Consider the following 10,525-nt stretch of genomic DNA (forward strand, 5'->3'; position numbering starts at 1 on the left):
TCTTGATAAAATTGTGTATTAAGACAATGATACACTAAACTTTATTGCATTCCAGTGTATCCTTGCAATGTCAACACACTGATTTTTCTCTTGATATGATTCGATAATTAACAATCATCTTCGTGCTAATATTTCATTCTGACCTTATTGATTCTGAGTCTTCCCCAGTTGCCGATCAAAGTAAGTTTACTTTTGACCATGAATTTTATTCTAAAAAGTCATTTCACTAACTATAAACAGATATCTATTTGATCATATATCTGTTGACTTGAACCTAGTCCCATTCAAAACTATATCATTTCATCTCATTCAGTTGTCATCGATTTCTTGAACTATTTTTAAAACCCTACTGATACAACTAGTATTCATAAAATTTGACTCTGTGTCATTTACCTTAAGAATCTAGTGACTAAATTATGACATAAATCTAACAGAAATATCATAACCCAAATCTCGAGGACGAGATTTTTATTAAGGTGGAGAGAATGTAACAACTCTCACCAAAACTATTATTTCTTATTATATTTTGTCCAATAGGAAACCCTAATTGAGACCCCCAAGTGATACTGCATGACCCCTAAAATTTTCAGAACAATCGAAATCAGGATCAGGGCCCCTAAAACTCAGGGGGGGCATTTCCTAGTTAGTATTATCTAAACAGTTTTCGATAGAAATCGAATTTTCTCGAATCGTCGACTCACCCAAGCTACCGAGACACGTGGCCACCTTATGTCAAAAGTGACCTCTCGCGCCACGCGCCAGGACCAGGTTTCCCTGTCGTGACACGCGAGGAAGACTATTTTTCAGCTATAAATAGGAGAGGTTGGGACTTGAAATTCTGCGTTTGAACGACGAAGAAATTCGTCTGAGGCACGGAGTTATGCTCTGTTTACCACAATTAACACACACAAACCTCGAATCACTGCCGCAATCAGGGTAATAACTCGATCGCTATTACGATTCATTTCCGGGATCAATATGTCCAAAGAATGTCTAAGTGCCGCCCACATTGGGTTATGCTTTGTCGTTTGTCGATAATTCGATAAATGAGTTGAAGCATTATACTTTGTCGTTTGTCGATAATTCGATAAATGAGTTGAAGTATTATACTTTGTCGTTTGTCGTTAATACGATAAATGAGTTGAAGTATTGCACTTGGTCATTCATTGGGAGAATTTGATCTCGTAAATTATCGTAACTGCTGTATTGATCATTAACCCAGAATTGTGTGCTTGTTATTAAACTTAGGATAAAAAGGCTAATCAATAGACTAGACTCTGCTTAAATTGAATCAGCAATACATCAAGGCTTATCTGTAGACTAAACTTTGCCCGTAGAAATCTGCACTGTGAGTTCATTTCTCTTTTCTCACCGTTTGTGAGTCCATACTCTTTTATCACAAGTTTTATCACCTTTTTGTGAAACAATTATATTGCAAATTGCTTTCTAAAAATCCTAAATGGTTACCAGTTATACTTACAGTGATTAAGTTATTATATAATAACTACTGGTATGGGAGGTATTATACATTATTTGATTCTCATTGCTATTACCCAGAAAGTTAGCATAACCATAATTATTATATATAAATCTAAATGGCAGATACCATAACAAAGTCAAGTATACTGTATTCTATTTGTAGTCAAGTTATTATATCATATTATTACAATTAGTGAATTAACATGTTTTGATAAGTTATAATAATTGACATAAAATGTCATTATTCTGAATTGCATGATTTGGTGCTAGAGATAATATATTTGACCAAGTAATAAGACATCATTATGTCCAAAGTCACTAGCTGAATGAATGATCAGCAGTGATATGTCCAAAGACACTAGTTGAAAGAATGATCAACAGTGTTATAATTAGAGTCACTAGTTGAAAGAATGATCAACAGTGATAATGACCAGAAGCACTAGTTGAAAGAATGATCAACAGTGCCATGAATAGAATCGCTAGTTGAAAGAATGATCAACAGCGATATGACCAAAGACCCTAGTTGAGAGAATGATCAACAGTGTTATAATTTGAATCACTAGTTGAAAGAATGATCAACAGTGATATGACCCAGTCACAAGAATCACCTAATGACAGATAAAGTGAATAATAATAAAGTATAGTTATTTGATAAATTCACTATTGGACGAAAGTAAGCCAATGAGTGATACTATTGCTGTTATATTGGAATTGCCATTATGTGACAAAATACTGATTGAGTAAGGTAAATGCAAATAAATATAAAACTTTCATACTGTAAGGTATAACAATATATTTGTATAAAAAATGGAATGAATTCACTCAGCATTCCTGCTGACAAAATCTTTTTCAAACATGTTTCAGGTAATTATCATAAGGCTGGATACGGCACTGAAAGGCATCAAGAAATGGCTTATTAAAGAAATATTATTTTATAAAATAAAATTTATCTTTATTAAAGCTACCATTATAAAACATGGGTTTATCCCATCTATTTAAATAAAATACGGTGTTTTCTAAACTCTGATATTTTTCCTAACTCACGGTCCTGATGAAAATTCCGCTGCAATGTTTTTCAAAATAAAAATAATCACCGGTACCACGGGACTGCTCACGGCACCCGATTCCGTCCAGGGTGGGTCGAGGGTCGTGACAATTGGGGTTAAAACAAACAAAAGCTATGTTAACAAGTTAAGGGTCCAATATTGTCAAAAATGGAATTTAATTTACTAAGTTAGTAAAAAAAAATACAAACACCCCCAAAAGCTACACTCTGGTCGACCAGAGAAACCCTAGGGGCGACACCCACCATTCCAAACCCTAGTTCACAAGAAATCCTGCAAATTGAAGGCCTTAATCAGTTAGAAATCGAAATCCAAGCATAGAATCGTGATCACCTCGTCAAAGGGATCCTAAGGTATGTCAAATTAGGTCATTTTGATGCAACTCGAATTCTTACATATGAATGAAAATTTATGTTTAGCTTAAATTGGTGGTAGAAATTGTGAGATTGGGAGTAATATGAAGTTTGGGGACAAACCCTAGATAAATTCTTGCCCAATCTTTGCATGATGATGGTATGAATCAAAATCACTATAGTGGGTGATTACAATGTTAGAAGAACTTGGTAAACACTAGGGTTTTGGTTCTTGCCTAGTGTAATTTGAGATTTTGAAACAATCTCTAGGATTGTTGATGCTAATAATATGTGTATGTTGTAAAAAAATTGAGTGAACTGGAATGATAGATACAAGTTATGAAATTAATTAGATCATGTAAAAAGTTGACCCGCTAGGTGTTCGATGAAACGCCTAAATTAGGGTCAAAATGTTAAAGGTTTGGTAAAACGCAGATTTGAATGTGTTAATTAAATGATGCGTTAAAGCTTAAGAAAGAGTTCTAAACTTGTTGTAAATTGAACTCTTTAGGCAAGGAATCCGGGACGTCGAGCGGACACGCCGGAGGAGATACACGCGGAAAAGGAGTGCTTTAAAGGTACGTGACTTTAGTCTCGTTGCATTATGTAATAATGTTTAGTTTTAATGTATAAATGATGTCGGATTGTAATTGATGCGTTGATGTATCGTTAAAGTGGCGAAGTTCACTAGATCATCAAACGGGTCAAAATAAACATTAGAAATTTGGTTTGGTATGATAATAAAGTGATTGTTTTCACTAGATAGCCAAACGGGTCAAAATGTTGCTTGAAAACGAATCACATGAGTAGAGACTTAAAAGTCTCATATTTTGCAAGGTGATAGATGGTAATGCATCAATAAATTGGTTATGACATTTTAAGACTACGAACCCGGTATATCGGGTCAAACGATAGAAGTTGATAGAAGGTGTCGTTTGAAACGGGATGCTTGAATTCCAAGAAAACAAGTGTTTAGTTCGGAGAAAACGCGAAGCCATGGTATGGCGCGTATACTCCAAGGTCATAAGCCCGGAAAGTTGGGTAACTATGTCTAATGTGTCCTAGGGATGGAATTATGGAATCATGTACCTTGTTAATGGGTTGTAGATATTGAAACAAAGAAATTGTGAGCCGAACGTCGGTATCTCGGTTTTCGTGATGTGTAATTTATATGGTTGGGTCCGTAATCTTATTACAGACTCGTAGGTAAAAGAATCGACGAAATCGGACTAATGAGTAAAAAGTTATAAACTTTTAAAGTTGGAAAATGGTTAAGAGGCAAGAATGCAGAACCCACCGTAACTTACGGTTCCACCGTAAGTTACGGTGGACATCAAAAGTATACGGTGTGAACCTCCTGATTTACGGTAGAACAAGGGGCAATCCAGGTTCACCGTAACTTACGGTGACACCGTAAGTTACGGTGGAACCCAGGAAAATTATATTTTGTTTAATGCTTTGTGTTGTTAAATTTCGTTTATACGTAATGTATTATTGTCAAAACTAATATTTTAGTGTTTGACCTTAGGTATGGATGAGTTTCCCTCGGATGGTGATCAAGCATGTTGTCAAGAACCGAACACGCGTTTTGAGGCTTCCGCACTAATTATAACCATGTCTAGAACTTTATTATGTTGTAAATACTTTTGTTAATCATGTTTTAAATCCCTTAAACTAGTGATTAGTTACTAGTAAGGGTTAACTTTTAACTTGTTAAGCACTATTGTACAAGGTTTGGTAATTCAATGTGTTTGTATGGTCCTTAAAGGATGAAAAAGTTTTTATAAACTCTGATTTGTATCTTAACTAATATAATTATTAATTATATTCCGTCCAAATACTAAGGGTGTTACAATTTAATGTCTATCGAAATACTTAGTGTTATGGAAATCTCATGAGCAATCTGAACATTTAGTGCTCCCACCCCGATGTTTCCGCCATCGGTTGGGGTGTGAAAGATTGGTATCAGAGCCATAACTATAGGGAATTAGGATAAGTAGGAATACTTGCCCTTGTCTATAGTTCTAGGAACTTTGACTCTTATTTGTTGCTTAAGACTTATGCATTCTACCGTATCTGCTTCCTAGCAGCACAGATATTCCTGTTAAACTTACGTGCCTTTCCTAAGGCTAACACAATGTACACTTAATACTTTGAAAACACTGTTAAGCCAGTGTTTGTAATTTTGCACGAGAATTACCCTCAAGACAGGAGTGACATCCGAACCTTGATGGAAAATCTCCATATTATTCTAGTAGGTCTTATCTACGGATAAGTACCAACACTATTAGGGTACGACGTTGTCAAGCTAGAGGTGAAACTCAGACCTTGATAATGATGTCGTAAGGTCGGTCAAAAATATAATTAAAAAGTGTCATATTCACCTTTTACTAGTAAAGGGCAAGTAGGGTGTCGAATCCACGGGGAATCAGTGGAAAGTATGAAAGCCTATTTAAAACTTTCCCACCTTTTATCCCTTGGTGGGTCCCGATCATGTTGAGAGTCTGATCCATTACCAACATCCTCCACCACCTCCTCAACTAGTTGTGATGGTGGAGTAATTGTGACACTACCAGTTTCAGAAGTTGGAAGAATACTTACCGTGTTGATGTGCACATTTCTTCCATTTTTCGAGCTAGATGACTGATGTGCTGGGTTAACTGTGGTAGTGCTCCGCAACTTACCTGGATCTCTTCTCGGTTGGGCTAGATCCTCTGCTAACTGCCCCAACTGCATCCAGAAAGATAATGAAGTTCGAGACAAAACTTCTGAATCTATGTAGAAGCAGTTGGGGCAGTTAGCAGAGGATCTAGCCCAACTGAGAAGAGATCCAGGTAAGTTACCGAGCACTACCAAAGTTAACCTAGCACATCAGTCATCTAGCTCGAAAAATGGAAGAAATGTGCACATCAACGCGGTAAGTATTCTTCCAACTTCTGAAATTGGTAGTGTCACAATTACTCCACCATCACAACTAGTTGAGGAGGTGGTGGAGGATGTTGGTAATGGATCGGACTCTCAACACGATCGGGACCCACCAAGGGATGAAAGGTGGGAAAGTTTTAAACAAGCTTTCATACTTTCCACTGATTCCCCGTGGATTCGACACCCTACTTGCCCTTTACTATTAAAAGGTGGATAGGACACTTTACTTTATTTTTGATCGACCTTACGACATCGATCAAAATGGCGCCATTACCGGGGAGTCGGTGCGCTTAGTTTAGTTAGTTGTTTTCCTAAAATTTTAAAAAATATAAAGATTAGAAGAAAAAAACAAAAATCCAAAAATATTTCCTTTTGTTTGTCTTTTGTTGTTTAGTTCCGTATTACGCTCGGTTTCTTGTTTGTCTGTGTGCAAGTGATTCTTGTGTTGCATGCATACCAGGTTTTCAAAGAAATCATCATCGTTATTGTTTGATCCAGAAATAGAAAAAACTGCTCGACAGAATCTTGTTCTCCTATGTTCATCAGTGAAAGCTAAAGCTCAGTCATCAACAGTTTCTTAAGACCTTGAACAGGCATCTCAAGAGATGGTTGATCAAGAGCAACAGAACCAAGCAGAAAACGAACCAATTCCACCCATTCCAGATCCACCAATCCCTTAAAACCAAAACCAACATCAAAATCAAAACCAGCCAAATAACCAAAACCAGAATCAACCACCACCACAACCATTTCCACACTTCAACCCAGGCCCACAAAACCAACCTGGAAATCTTAATCTCCGACAGGGGGAAATCATTCGCCTTAATCATCCACAACATCAACACGAGTATGATGATGGTTTCCAACACAGAGAAGGCAGTGTGCATACTAGGGAATCCGGTTGGGAAGATGATGATTATCAAAATCAGTATGACGGGAGGTACGCGGACTATCGATATGATGAAGGGTATAATGTTAATCAAGGATATCCGATACAACAACAGGTTAATCACAGGAATCGCATCCCGCACCCAATTCCACAAAATCAAGTTCAACATGGAGTCCCGCAATTCAATGCGGGGAATCAAAGAGCTATTAATCGGGTTGAGGGCGATCAGATACAGTTTGTGGATGGTGTCCCACAAGTCGTTCAAGGGGCACCAATTCAAGGCGTTAAAGGTCACGGTTGACCAGTTGTAGTACCTAACTCGTCGGCTATAGTCACACCGGTTGGAAACAATAATCGACCCTTTGAGGTGAGGCCTCAATACTTAGGTCATTTGCCGGAATTTTATGGAAAGAGGACCGAAGAACCATACTTGCACATAGCAAGCTCTGATTCAATTTGCCAAACTATAGGAGGTTCGGGTTTTACAAAGGATGAAGTTAAGTTGATGCTGTTTCAGTTCACCTTGAAAGACAAAGCACGCCAATGGTTCGCGGCATTACCTCCAAGTAGCATTTACACTTGGCAAGAGATGCAGCAGGTGTTCTTGGAAGAATACTACACTATGAATAGAACTAGTGAAGCTCGGGATGCAATCAGAGCATTCCAACAACATTCAGGGGAAGCGTTCCATGAGGCATTCACAAGATTTAAGGAATTGTTAAGAAAATGTCCACATCATGGCATTCAGACGTGGGAACTGATAAAGGCATTTTATGATGGGCTACTTCCTGATGATGTAAGAGATCTTATAGCCGTCAGTATGGTATGTTTCTCACAAACACCGAAGCTGCAGATTGGGCATACTTGGAAAGACAGAGTGCCACTTCTAAAAGACAGGCACAGTCTAGCAGGAGAGCAAGATCAGCATCAGCGAGAGCAATTGATTATGAAGCTGAAGAACGAGTTGAGAAGTTGAAACAACGGAATTTTCTATTAGAGCGACATGTAGCTCAGATGAAGTTGGGAAAAGGAGCTGAAGTTAGGGCAGCTAATGCATTCGCAGTGTGTACAGATTGTGGTGAGTTAGGACACCAGGTTGGAGATTGTCCCGCAAGGATGGGTTCGAATGAAGAGGTGAATCAAGTATTCGATGAACGAAAGCAATATGATATGAAACCGAATACATATCATCCAGGTTTGCGAAATCACCCGAATTTTAGTCATGGAAATACTGCTAATCAAATGAACCCTAATTTTCAGGTACCCATGCAAGGAGGCCAACAGTATCAGAGCCGTCAAGGTAATTACTCACAAGGAAATTACCAAAATCAAGGCCAATATAATCACGGTAATCAGCAAGGGAACTCTTCAAGTAGTGGTGGAACAAGTAACGAAAAATTGGATGTTATTATGAAGTTTATGAAGGACATCCAAAAGGATAATGAAGTTCGAGACAAAACTTCCGAAGCAATGCAGAAGCAGCTGGGGCAGTTAGCAGAAGATCTAGCCAAACTAAGAAGAGATCCAGGTAAGTTGCAGAGCACTATCACAGTTAACCCAGCATATCAGTCATCAAGCTCGAAATATGGAAGAAGTGTGCACATTAATGCGGTAAGTATTCTTCCGAATTCTGAAATTGGTAGTGTCACAATTACTCCACCATCACAGTTAGTTAAGGAGGTGGTGGAGGATGTTGGTGATGTATCGGACTCTCAATATGATCAGGACCCACCAAGGGATGAAAGGTGGGAAAGTTTTAAACAAGCTAAAATTAATTTGCCTCTACTCGATGCGATTAAAGAGAGTCCCGATCATGTTGAATGTTTGAAGGAGTTAAGTACCCAAAAATGACTTCACAAGCTTCCTAAAAAACTTGATTTGACTGCAAATGTGAATGCCGTTTTGTCGGGTACCCTTCCCCCGAAACTCCAAGATCCAGGAGCACCCATTATTTCCGTACAAGTGGGTGAATTTAAAATAGAAAGGGCGCTATTGGATCTAGGAGCGTGTGTTAGTATTCTACCAGGGAGTCTGTATGACCAATATGATTTTGGTCCGCTACAAAAAGTCAACACCACCGTGGTGTTGGCTGATCAGACTCCCATGTGTCCGAGGGGGATTGTAAGAGATGTAATCGTGAAGGTAGAAGAGTGTTACTACCCAGTTGACTTCTTACTGCTTGATTGTACCACAAGTTCAAAGAACACGCAACCTCCAGTCATTCTGGGTAGACCGTTCTTAGCGACTTCTCATGCAATTATCAATTGTGTTGATGGAACGGTAAGTATGAAGTTTGGTGACCGTGAATTGCGGTTAAATGTGTTTTTGGATGTGACTAATCCTCCCATTTCAGGTGAACGCTCAAAAGCAGAAAGTGGTGAAGAAGATGTCTCTCCTGCAAAGGAGATTCAAACCAAACATGAGTGTTTTATGGTTGACAGGTTTGAAGTGGCAGGAAGCAAAGAAGTAAGGAAAAAGGAAAGTGTGGCTCATGAGGAGTTCAAGACAGATAAAGGGAAGCCATGAGGGAAGAAGAAGAAAAAGAAACCGCCTGAATGTGATAATACAAAACAGAGGTTAAAGTTATTCGGTCCAATGTAGAATGCAGTGGACGACTTACTAGAGCATTGGCGGGGTACCTACTTAGAGGCCATGGGACGCAAACATCCCACTCGACCACCATGAGGGTACGTAAGGTACGGTCTGGCTGAAGACCTATAAACTTAGCGCTCTCGGGAGGCAGCCCGAGGATGTAGAGTAGTGTATATTTGTTTTGTTTTTGCGTGAGTACTTTTGCAGGTTATCAGGTTATTAATCTCTACTGATGCAATGGTCCACGTGTGGGGATGTTTGGTGAAGTCCCATTACGTTCTAGTTGCAGTGGCGGACAATGCACGGATTAGAGTTTAGTCAAAACTGTCCATACTCAATCTCCATATGGACGGGGATGATTTGCACACTGCTTGTAGAGATTGACCTGAGTACTTGAGGACACGACCGCGAATGAAATGCTATACGGTCGTGGTGGAACAAGACGCATGAGGATTCTACGCTATAAACCAGGGGAGTCTGTTCCACTTTTATTATTGCATTTTTATCCGTGTTCTTGGTGGTGTTAAACTTTCTGTGTTAGGGAATGTGTTTTTGTTATTATGTTAGAGATTGGCCGCTTATGGGATGGTTTGGTTGTTATTCTCGGGTTTGTTTTAAAAGCACTATACGTTGGGGACAATGTCGCCCAAGTGTGGGGATATGGGAAACCCGGGAAGGGAAAAGCTTGAAAGAGGTTGTAAGTGATTGAAAACGATGAAAGCGAAAAAATTGAAAATTTTTCTAAAATTTGAAAGAATTTCATCGCCTTAAGTGAACTAAATGGATATGAAAACCGATTGTTTCAATCACTAATGGGTTCCTTGCCGGTAGTAAACTAACATAGTCCCTTGTCATGGTCGTTCCTTTAAGTTTCATGAGAGTAGGTCCGACGGGTGTTTTTAGGAAAAAAAGAATTGGAAAGAGATGTCTATTTAGGGGTAACATGCTTTAGATTGCATATGCTACATGTCGGCAGCCTTTTACCTTTTCTTGGTGAGAATTTTGAGCCTGTAGAATGATAGGATGATTTACATTATGATTTCATTTGTTGAGAGCAGGCCACATGTTATTCTGTGTTAGAACTTGTATGATTCGATGCATGCTGAGATTGTGGTTTGACAGGTGCATGTAAATGATAAAGGCATTAGGATATCCCTTACACCTGTTTGTTTGTTTTGTGTTCACCTAGTTATCACCATTGGTAGCCCTGGTGAGCCTATTTA

The 10,525-nt window shown here is 38.7% G+C and overlaps 1 long non-coding RNA gene across 1 annotated transcript; it reads left to right on the forward strand.

Annotated features, from left to right (window-relative positions):
• Positions 1-2,781: 2,781 nt before the first annotated feature.
• Positions 2,782-4,486, forward strand: LOC118488997. The gene is made up of 3 exons (XR_004885604.1): positions 2,782-2,896; positions 3,408-3,474; positions 4,425-4,486. It is a non-coding gene; the product is annotated as an uncharacterized LOC118488997 (long non-coding RNA).
• The last annotated feature ends 6,039 nt before the right edge of the window (positions 4,487-10,525 follow it).

The sequence above is a fragment of the Helianthus annuus genome, chromosome 17 (assembly GCF_002127325.2).
Source record: "Helianthus annuus cultivar XRQ/B chromosome 17, HanXRQr2.0-SUNRISE, whole genome shotgun sequence".
Lineage (NCBI taxonomy): Eukaryota > Viridiplantae > Streptophyta > Magnoliopsida > Asterales > Asteraceae > Helianthus > Helianthus annuus.